Source organism: Rana temporaria, chromosome 9 (assembly GCF_905171775.1).
Source record: "Rana temporaria chromosome 9, aRanTem1.1, whole genome shotgun sequence".
In the NCBI taxonomy this organism is placed as follows: domain Eukaryota; kingdom Metazoa; phylum Chordata; class Amphibia; order Anura; family Ranidae; genus Rana; species Rana temporaria.
In genome coordinates, this window is record NC_053497.1 from 97,760,003 (window position 1) to 97,770,587 (window position 10,585).

Here is a 10,585-nt window from a genome sequence, read left to right on the forward strand (position 1 = left end):
CCCGTGAGTCGCAAAGAAATGGTGTAATTGTCTGTAGCGCCAAAAGTCCATGGGGAAGGTCCTGTGCCACTCTCTAAGTGTCTCTAGGGGCAAGAGTTTACCGTCTCGCAGTAGCTTACCACAGCTAGCGCTACCATCCTCGACCCAGGGCCCAAAGAAATCCACCTGCTCCCCCGGCGGGAACCACAGAAAGCCTCCCAGCGGGGCCAATGGGGACACAGGGGGAGCCAGAGCCAGTCTAGCATTAAGCTGATCCCAGATTCCTAAGGTCTGAGTCGTCAATGGGGAAGTAAACTCTGACAGCCCCCTGTGCCCCCGAGACAACCACAGGGCATAAGACAGGTTCCTACCCGCCATACACTTTTCCAGGGAAACCCAGAGCTTGGAGGTGGTTCGGAAGCGCCAATTGAGTATCCTCTGGAGGACGATCGCCCTATGGTACCTTTGAATATCTGGCAGACCCAAACCCCCAGCCTCCCTCGGGCGTGTCAACAACCTAAGCGCAATTTTCGGTTTCTGGTCGTGTGAGATAAATTTCAATATCTCAATAACTGGACACCTGGGTAAGGAAACCCCTAAGGAGGGACATGAGTATCATCTGCATATAGAACAGAATACGTGGGAGGATGTTTATCTTTACTACAGCCAGTCTCCCCATCCAAGTAAAGGCCATCTTAGTCCAAGTGGCCAAGTCATTTTTCACTGTAGCTAGCAAGGGGGGAAATTGGCAGCATAAAGGGTGTCATATCTATCTGTCAACCGGACATCCAGGTATTTCAAGGATGACTTAGCACAAGTAAACGGGAAGGCAGTTTGCAACCGGTCAGCCAGCGGGGGCGGTATCTGAATGGGGAGTATTTCTGATTTTGAATAAATAATTTTAAAATTAGAAAGCGACCCAAAATGTTTGAGTTCCCGCAGCAGATTTGGCAATGAGATCAGGGGTTCCATCAGGTGAAATAGCACATCGTCAGCGTATGCTGAGAGTTTATGCTCTGTATGGCCCACCGTCAATCCTTATATGTTGACATTACCTCGCACGGTGCGTAGAAGTGGCTCTAGCACTAGGGCAAACAGGATAGGCGAAAGCGGGCACCCCTGTCTCATGCCATTTCTGATCGGGAATCTGGGGGAGAGGAACCCATTGACCTTAACCTGTGCACATGGGTCCGAGTACAATGCCATAATCCAGGTCAGCATGTGTGTGCGGAGACCCATGGTTTCAAGTACGGCATGTAGGTAGGTCCAATCCACCCGGTCAAACATTTTCTCTGCGTCGGTAGAGAGAATCAGATACGGGGGAGAGTCAGGAGAGATGCATGCCCAGTGAATGAGCTGTATAGCTCTGACGGAATTGTCCCGGGCTTCACGGCCCGCAACAAACCCAGTCTGGTCTGGGTGGACAATGAGTGGGATTAGGTGTTTCAATCTGGTGGCAAGGATCTTTGCTAAAATTTTTACATCCACATTCAGGAGGGATACGGGTCTGTAACTTTAGGACAGAGTTGGGTCCTTCCCTTCCTTGGGGATGACTGAGATATGAGCCAGCAGCACCTCCCCAGGAATGGCGTTCCCGTCTGCTATGGAGAGGAGAGTGAGGAAACTTAAAATGCAATGTTATAGTTAGGACTGCAGTATACAGAGCGCCTTGACGGGGCCTGCAGCTTACACGTGCATTTGCAAATGCGTGCAACTAAACCTCTGTTTTTAATGCACACAGTTAGACAGGTGAATTTGGTTGGTTGCTGATTGGTCGGTAAGTTTGAGCCTGGATATTGTATGTTTTTGTATGTATACCCGCCCTTTCCAGCGCTCCTTATTGTATAGACCAGTCATGGGTAGGGGCAGTGACTTTTGTTTGTTGTATCCCGTCTGCTATGGAGTTGAAGTAGCTACACATCGACTCTGACAGCAGAGGTAGGAATTGCTTATAATAAGCTTTAGTGAACCCGTCAGGGCCAGGGCTCTTGCCATTGGGCAGAGACTTCTCCGTTGCCTCTATCTCAGCAGGGGTAATAGGGGATTCTAGCTGGGAACTTTGCTCGTCCGTCAGCAGGGGAAGGCCAGACGCCGCCAAGTAAGTTTGGATATCAGTCATTCTCGTGTCACAAACCCCCAGGGAGAGTGTTGAACCTAGGTCGTAAAGGGCAGAATAATAATCTCAGAACCCAGAGGCTATTTGGGAGGACCTGACCGCGAGTAACCCAGAGGGTAGGCACAGCTTATGTACCAGCATTTGCGCATGTTTCCTCCTGAGAGCTCTAGTGAGCATTCGGCCACATTTATTGCCGTGCTCATAATACTTGTGTGACATGTAGCGCAACTGTTTACGTGCCTGTCGATCCAGTAAGGGCAAAAATAATGCCCTCATATCGGTCAATTCCCGCAAGGCCTCCGGGTCTCCGGTATCTTTATGCCTGAGTTCAGCCTTTTGAAGAGCTTGCAGCACCCTGTTGAAGTCTGCCTGCCGTTTTTTTTAAGCCTAGATCCCTGAGAGATCAATTCACCCCTCACCACTGCCTTGTGACCCTCCCAAACAATCCCTTTGCTCACACCCTTAGTCATATTTTCCCTAATGTAATGGGACAGAACGTCCGCAACCCCCGAGACCGCCACCTCATCGTCCAGCAGAGACTCATTCAACCTCCATGACCAAGCCCGACGGGCATCCGGCTGCAAGGCCAACGTGGTCGTCACAGGGGCATGGTCAGATATAGAGAGATTCCCAATGGACGAAGCCAGTAGCACCTCCAGGGCCAGGTGATCTACACAGATTAAATCTTAGCTACAGTGAGTTTCTAACCCATTACTGAACCCTTCAGAAAAACGTACCTTCCCAAGGGATCTATTCTCTTTTCTGCGACTTGAAAGGGGCAAGATTTATGTATGGCAATAGCCGTACCCTTAGATTTAGTGTCCAGTGAGTTGCTTAGAAACCATTGGTTTACAGATGGGTTGGCAGTTTGGGTATTGATCGGGGGTTAAAATGCGTTTCTTGTAAAAGGATCACCTGTGCCCCAGACCGCTTCAATTCCCACCACAGCTTACTACGCTTACATGGAGAGCAAAGACCTCGGACGTTATAAGAGAGTAACTTAAGTGACGCCATCAGGGAGTCTGTCTGCGGGAGGTTTTCGTGTCACAGAGACGGGTGTAGCGCGGGGGGCGGAGCCAGACGTCGTTCCTGTGAAAAAAACGAAAGCAAGAGAGAAAAAATAGAAGGGGGAAAAAGAGAAACAGTGAGAGACAGTAAAACGAACACATAACACATATAGTAACATGGGGGAGAGTGCCCCATTCCAAAACAGGGGGATGAGCCCCGGGGTCAGCCCTACAAGGGAGGGATCTACGGAACCCATTCCCATTTCCAAAAAGGAAATATACCTAGCATGGTACGGCCTACGGGGGGAACGTGGACCAACGTGAGAGGGCAGGGTGCGAGGGCCAGCCCCCGCCCACCACCGCACATTTAACATATAACAATCGTTTAGGAGGGTAAATCAGCTTGTCAGACCCAAAAAAGAAAAAACGAATAAAATGAACAAAACATAAACTGGTACGTCAGGGAAGCCATCAGGGGGATCAGAGTCAGACAGGGGGCAAGGCCTCAACCACAGTTCGTCTACAATGGCCAATGACAGGGAGTCCGACTCAGCAGCTCCAATAGTGGCTCCAGTCCCTGTAAGGCATGCAAAGGCGCATAGCGCAACAATGACTAAACCCACCCCCCAAAACGGAGATGACTTCACAAGGTCTGGGCAGGGATGAAGTTGCAAAAGTAATAATGGGTGAGGATAGACCTGAGGAGGGGGGGGGACAGCAGCTGGGGAGCAACAAGAGGAGTACAAAGGAGAAAGTTCCATTAGTTCCCTGGGGGCTCCGAGTTTTGTAGAGGGACGTCCTCGGTTCCGCCTGCGACTCTTGCGGCTAACTGGCATCCATGATTGTGGAAGTTGCAGGTGGGGGTGTTCAGACAGTCCCCTCCAGTCAGGGAAATCCACCGGCTCTAGCCCCAGGGTGTCCAAGAAATGCGGGAGGTCATCCTTATTGCGCAGTGTGGCCTGCTTGCCATCTTTGGTCGCCTGGAGATAAAAAGGAAATGCCCAGCGGTAAGGCAGTCCCGCTTTTTGTATAGCTTCCAGCAGTAGGCAGAGGGCCCTGCGCTGCATGAGGGTACGCCTTGAGATATCTTGGTAAAAGGAAAGTTGGGCCCCATCAAAGTCAAAGTACTGCCTCCCACGCATCTTTTGCATAATCCTGTCCTTCAAAGTATATTTGTGAAGCTTGCATATTACGTCTCTAGGATTATCCACATCCTGGGAGGGGGATCTTAGGGCCCTATGGGAAAGGTCGATATCAATGATCGCTGTTGCAGGCAGGCCCAGGATCTCCCTGAATACATCTTCCAATGTAGGGACAATATCCTTGGGAGCAGTGGCTTCTGGCAGGCCGCGTATGCGAATGTTGGCCCTCCTGCTACGATTCTCAAAATCGTCTAACTGGTAGAGTAAAGTTTCTATTTTCCAGTCCTGGGCACTGCACCTGTCTTGTAGCATGGAGATGGCTGGCAAGGCCTCATCCAGCCTCTGTTCCACTGACTCCATGCTAGCCCCTAGGTGGTTAGTGTCTGCTTTTAGCTGGGCTATGTCAGCTTTGAAGGCCTTCTCAACCCTGGCAGTGAATCTTTCCAGGTTCTCACGTGTGGGGAGAGACCAAATATGGCGCTTTAAATCCCCATCACTCAGGACATCCACCATGTCGGGGCCCGGATCATGGGAGGTAGAGTATCCCGGGGAAGGTGGGGGAGCAGTGTCACTCACCAATTCCGGAGAGGGGATCTGAGAGTCTGCAATCTGTTGCTGCTGAACTGCAGCTTTCTGTGCTGCCTTGGATGCCTTAGTCCCCTTCGGCGTCTGCGCCATCTTGGAGGCCTCAGGGCCCGGTCCGCGGGTCCCGCTAAAGCCTCCAGCTGATCCTGCCAAGTCCAATTCATCCTCGAATGCTGGGAGAGTGCCTGCCGTCCCTGGGACGTTGATTCTGCCGTTGTGGGGGTGAGTCACCCCTCCTTGCTGGTGATAGATGCGGCGGTGTACGAGGAGCTGAGGCAATGCACGTCCTTACTCCTTCATAGTCAAGCCACGCCCCCCTGACTTGTCTTTTGACCAATCAAAACAATCCCAGTGTGACATAAATTCCTTTTACCGCTGCTGTAATCACCATATCAGATAGTTAGGACAATGATCCGACTTTGATCTGACTGGGCAGAAGTCGGACCAAAGTAGGCTAATTTAAGCTTACCTGAGACAGACATCCAGTGCTTTCTGCCTAGGAAACTCAGGCGACACTGGTCTGTGAGAGCAAAAGATTGGTTAAAGCTATCAAGCTGCATATGTGTAAATTGACAAGCGGTAGGCTTGCTCAGCCTGGTAGTTAGGGCCTGTATTTTGTAAAGTTAGTGCCGAGACACGGCTAGGGTTTTGTTTTGCTATTTTTGTTCTGTTTGTTTTCTGAAACACTGTACAGCACCTGTATATAAAATACTTTTTATATCACCAATAAACACTGCACTAACTGTCATTACCTCACTGGATTAGGTATCTGTGCCCGAAAGACTGCTTATCCCAGGGAGCTTTGTACCTGGTACCTGTCCCCCAGCTTGCAACCAATCAATCAATATATATATATATATATATATATATATATATATATATATATATATATATATATATATATACTGTATATATATATATATACACACACACACACAGGTGATACTCGAAAAATTTGAATATCATGCAAAAGCTCATTTATTTCACTAATGCAACATTAAAGGTGAAACTAATATATGAGAGAGACTCATTGCATGCAAAGCAAGATAGTTCAAGCCGTGATTTGTCATAATTGTGATGATTATGGCTTACAGCTCATGAAAACCCCAAATTCACAATCTCAGAAAATTAGAATATTACATGCAATCAATAAAACAAGGATTGTACATAGAACAATATCGGACCTCTGAAAAGTAGAAGCGTGCATATGTACTCAGTACTTGGTTTGGGCCCCTTTTGCAGCAATTACTGCCTCAATGTGGTGTGGCATGGAAGCTATCAGCCTGTGGCACTGCTGAGGTGTTATGGAAGACCAGGATGCTTCAATAGCAGCCTTCAGCTCTTCTGCATTGTTCAGTCTCATGTCTCATTTTTCACTTGGCAATGCCCCATAGATTCTCTATTGGGTTTAGGTCAGGCGAGTTTGCTGGCCAATCAAGCACAGCAATCCCACGATCATTGAACCAGGTTTTGGTGCTTTTGGCAGTGTGGGGGAGGTGCCAAGCACTGCTGGAAAATGAAGTCAGCATCCCCATAGAGCTCGTCTGCGGAAGGAAGCATGAAGTGCTCCAAAATCTCCTGGTAGGCGGCTGCGTTGACCCCGGACTTAATGAAGCACAGTGGACCAACACCAGCAGATCACACGGCTCCCCAAATCATCACAGACTGTGGAAACTTCAAACTGGACTTCAAGCATCTTGCAGTGTGTGCCTCGCCATTCTTCCTCCATACTCTGGGTCCTTGGTTAACAAATCATATGCAAAATTTGCTCTCATCAGAAAAAAAGACTTTGGACTGTTGAGAACCCGAACAGGTTTGGGTGACCACGTGTTCTGGATTGTCCCACATTTTGCAGGTCTGCCCCGGGCACATTCATTCCAGGACAATACAGTGTCCCGGAATGAAACTGCCACAGCCACCCCCCTTCCCCGGGCCAATCTGATGCCCCCAAAAAAGGCCGCCACACCACCGCTTTAATCACTGACAGTACTTGTCCTAGCCGGGAATGCCTGGAGGAGCACAATTCCTCCCCTGCTTAATTGGAGAAATCATAAATCCCGCCACTTGTGTCCAATCACTGTACTGTGATTCGTTACAGCACAAGCTGATTTTTGGGAAGGGAGGGTGTCCCTGAATGGTAGTTTGGAAATGTGGTCACCCTAGACCAGGTCTGTTTTTCTTTTGCCCAGGTAAGATGCTTCTGACGTTTGTTGTTCAGGAGTGGCTTGACAAGAGGAATAAGACATTTGTCCAGGATCCGTCTGTGTGTGGTGGCTCTTGATGCACTGACTCCAGCCTCAGTCCACTCCTTGTGAAAGTCCTCAACACTTTTAAATGGCCTTTTCCTGACAATCCTCTCCAGGCTGCGGTCATCCCTGCTGCTTGTGCACCTTTTTCTTCCACACTTTTCCTTTCCACATAACGTTCTATTAATGTGCTTTGATACAGCACTTTGGGAACATCCAACTTCTTTTGCAATAACAATAATGATTGTTTGTAGGCACGTCCATCGGTTAAAAATCCACGCATGCTCAGAATCAAGTCGACGCATGCTTGGAAGTATAGAACTTCGTTTTTATTCAGCACGTCATTGTGTTTTACGTCACCGCATTCTGACACGATCGATTTTTGTAACCGATGGTGTGTAGGCACAACCGAACATCAGTCAGCTTCATCGGTTAACCGATGAAAACGGTCCATCAGACCGTTTTCATCTGATGAACCGATCGTGTGTACAGGGCTTTAAGTCCAAGAGGACTTGCATCATGCCTTAAAACCAGAAGGACAGTGTTTACCAAGCCAAGAAGATACCTGGTCTCCCGAAGAAGCCTGAGTCCTCGTTGTCAAAGGAGATCACGAACACACAGTAACTGGAGTTAGGTAACTGAAGTGTATTTATACTGTTACAGACCATACTTCCTGCTTATTTGCTAGGTATCTTGCTTAATATAGCTGTCAGTCTTGATTTGTATTCCCAATATTGTAATAGTTTTGTATGTACAGCATTTTTGTTCAGTAAAGGCATATTTGTACATTGCAGAGGTCTCAGCTTCCTTACTTATACTGCAAAGTAACCTTGCTAAATAGAAGCAAGCAAAACAACCTCAGTCTCTTGACTGTTACTTTACTAGCCTTTCCATAGGTTAGGAAGGACAACACTATATCCCTTCTACAGCTGCAACAAAGGAAAAGGTGTTATCCATTTGTATGACGGGGCTGTGCATATCTCAAATCTGTGTGCAGAGCAGTAGAAATCCTTTGGCAGGTAAAAGGTATTTTATGTATTTTATTTGTGTATTTACCTGTTTGCCTAGTGGTCAGTTTTTACTTTCTCTTCCAGCTCAGCCCTATTTTTATATAGTTTTACTTATTGGGCTGTGAGAACTGGGGCCCTATGTATACAGAACTGAGCTGACACAGCAATCGCCTTCTTTAAAAAGGTTCTCATGAAAAACAATGAATATCTGGCAATATCACAGCAAGTGGATAGTTTGAAACAAAATAAGTCATTGGTATTTGCATATAATGTCAATTAATCCAGGATTAGGTATAAATAATTAAAATTGATAGGTAGCAGCAATCTCTAGAGTGTGTCCAAAGAACTCTGTAAGAAATCACAGGGGGAGGCGCACCTAAGTGTGTATTAAAACATGCGTATTTATTACGTGAGATTAAGCATACCAACATTTTGAGATGGGAATGAGGGACACCTACTAGCAAACGTATGTAGACATAGAACACACCCCCTGCCACACCCCCTTAAAGCAGACATAACTGAAAAAAAATGCTGTAAACCCCTCCGGGGTTACAATTGCAATCTTCTCTTTCACGCTACCAGTCAGGGGTATTTGCCAATATCCTTTGGTCAAGTCCAAAGTGGTCATATAGCGGGCCTTGCCAAGGTCGGCCTATAATTTCGTCTACCCTGGGCCATAGGTGCATTTCAAACGGTATCACTGCATTAGGCTTTCTGAAGTCATTACAAAACTTCCAAGTGCCATCCAGTTTTGAGACTAACACGATGGGGCTAGACCAGTCACTATTAGATTCCTCAATAACATCTAGCTTCAACATCCCCTTACCTTCATCACTGATGTTCTTTTTTCTAGCTTCGGGAATTCAGTACGGTTTGAGCTTGATACGAACCCCAGGTTCAGTAACAATATGATGCTGAACTGCTGAAGTCGTACCAGGTAACTCTGAAAATTTCACTCTATTGCTTATCACAAACTGTTTTTGGGAATAGGACAGGGTGTCTGGAATCATGACCTCAGGGACCAGAGGGGACCCGGTACCCCTAGGCGTTATAGGGACAGACATCGCAGTCAATGCCATCCTATTCTTCCAGGGTTTTAACAAGTTTATATGGTATAGGTTCAGGCTTTCTTTTACCTGGTTGATACACTTTGTAATTGACCTCCCTAACTCTTTCAATTACTTCAAAGGGACCTTGCCATTTAGCCAGGAACTTGATTTCAACAGTGGGAACTAACACCAGGACCCTGTCACCAGGTGAGAAAACATAAAGTTGGGCCCCCCTATTGTATGTTCTCTGCTGGGCTGCAGTAAGTGTTGTGTTACCATGAGTCATGATCACTGAAATTCTGTCCTGCATAAAGCAACTCAAATGGAGAGTACCCCGTAGGGGACTAGGTTACCTCCCTGATGGCAAACATCAAGTATGGAATCAGGAAGTCCCAGTTTTTCCCATCCTTGTCAATAAACTTTTTTAACACTCTTTAGTGTTTTTTTGAAGTGTTCAACCAAGCCATCAGTTTGAGGGTGGTACACGAATGTTTTACAACTGCGTCACCTTAAATAATATGCACATCTCCCTAGTTATTCGTGACATAAATGGGGTTCCCTGGTCTGTAAGGACCTCCTTAGGGATCCCAACACAACTGAACTCCATGAACAGCTCTTTGGCAATGTTCTTAGCAGATGTGGTGCATAAGGGAACTGCTTCGGGATAACAGGTAGCATAATCCGTGATTACAAGAAAATGCGGATGACCCCGGGCAGACTTAGGGAGTGGACCCTCAAGGTCCATGGCAATCCTCTCAAAGGGCACATCAATAATGTGTAAGGGCACTAAAGAACTAAAGTACATAATGCAGGATGACATTTGACACACAGGACAGGATTGACAATAATTCTCAATATCTTTCTGTATCCCGGACCAGTAAAACCTGCGTAACACCCTTTCAGTGGTTTTCTAAACCCCTAAATGACCTCCTAGCAAGTGCCCATGGGCAAGTTCCAACACCGTCTGTATGGCTTAGGGATCACCAACTGTTCAACAATTTCATTATTTTTATGTACATGATACAGTAAATCCTTGTTGCTGCTGAAATAAGGAAAACAGGGCCTATCCCCTCATTTTGACAGGTACATCATAAATCACAACTACATTTTCCCAGGCCCTGGCAAGGGTATGGTCTTTTCTCAGTACCAATGTTTTCCATGTGCACATTAGGGTCAGCAAACTCTAATGTAGACTCAGCAGAAGGCTGTGCACCTTCACTGGCTGTGTGGATTTCCTCAGGCTCTCCCAGTTCTCCTGCCAAAACCGAGAAAAAAGAACCCAGGGAACCCTGAGAGGAGTCGCCTGAACCCACATTGTAGGTGATGGCCAGGAGTTCTGGCTCTGCCACTGAGTCAGTTACTGTGACTGAGTCAGGATGATCCCACAGTTCCCAAAACTTAGGGAAGTCTCTACCAATGATGGCCTTGTGTAATAAGTGGGGCACAAGTCT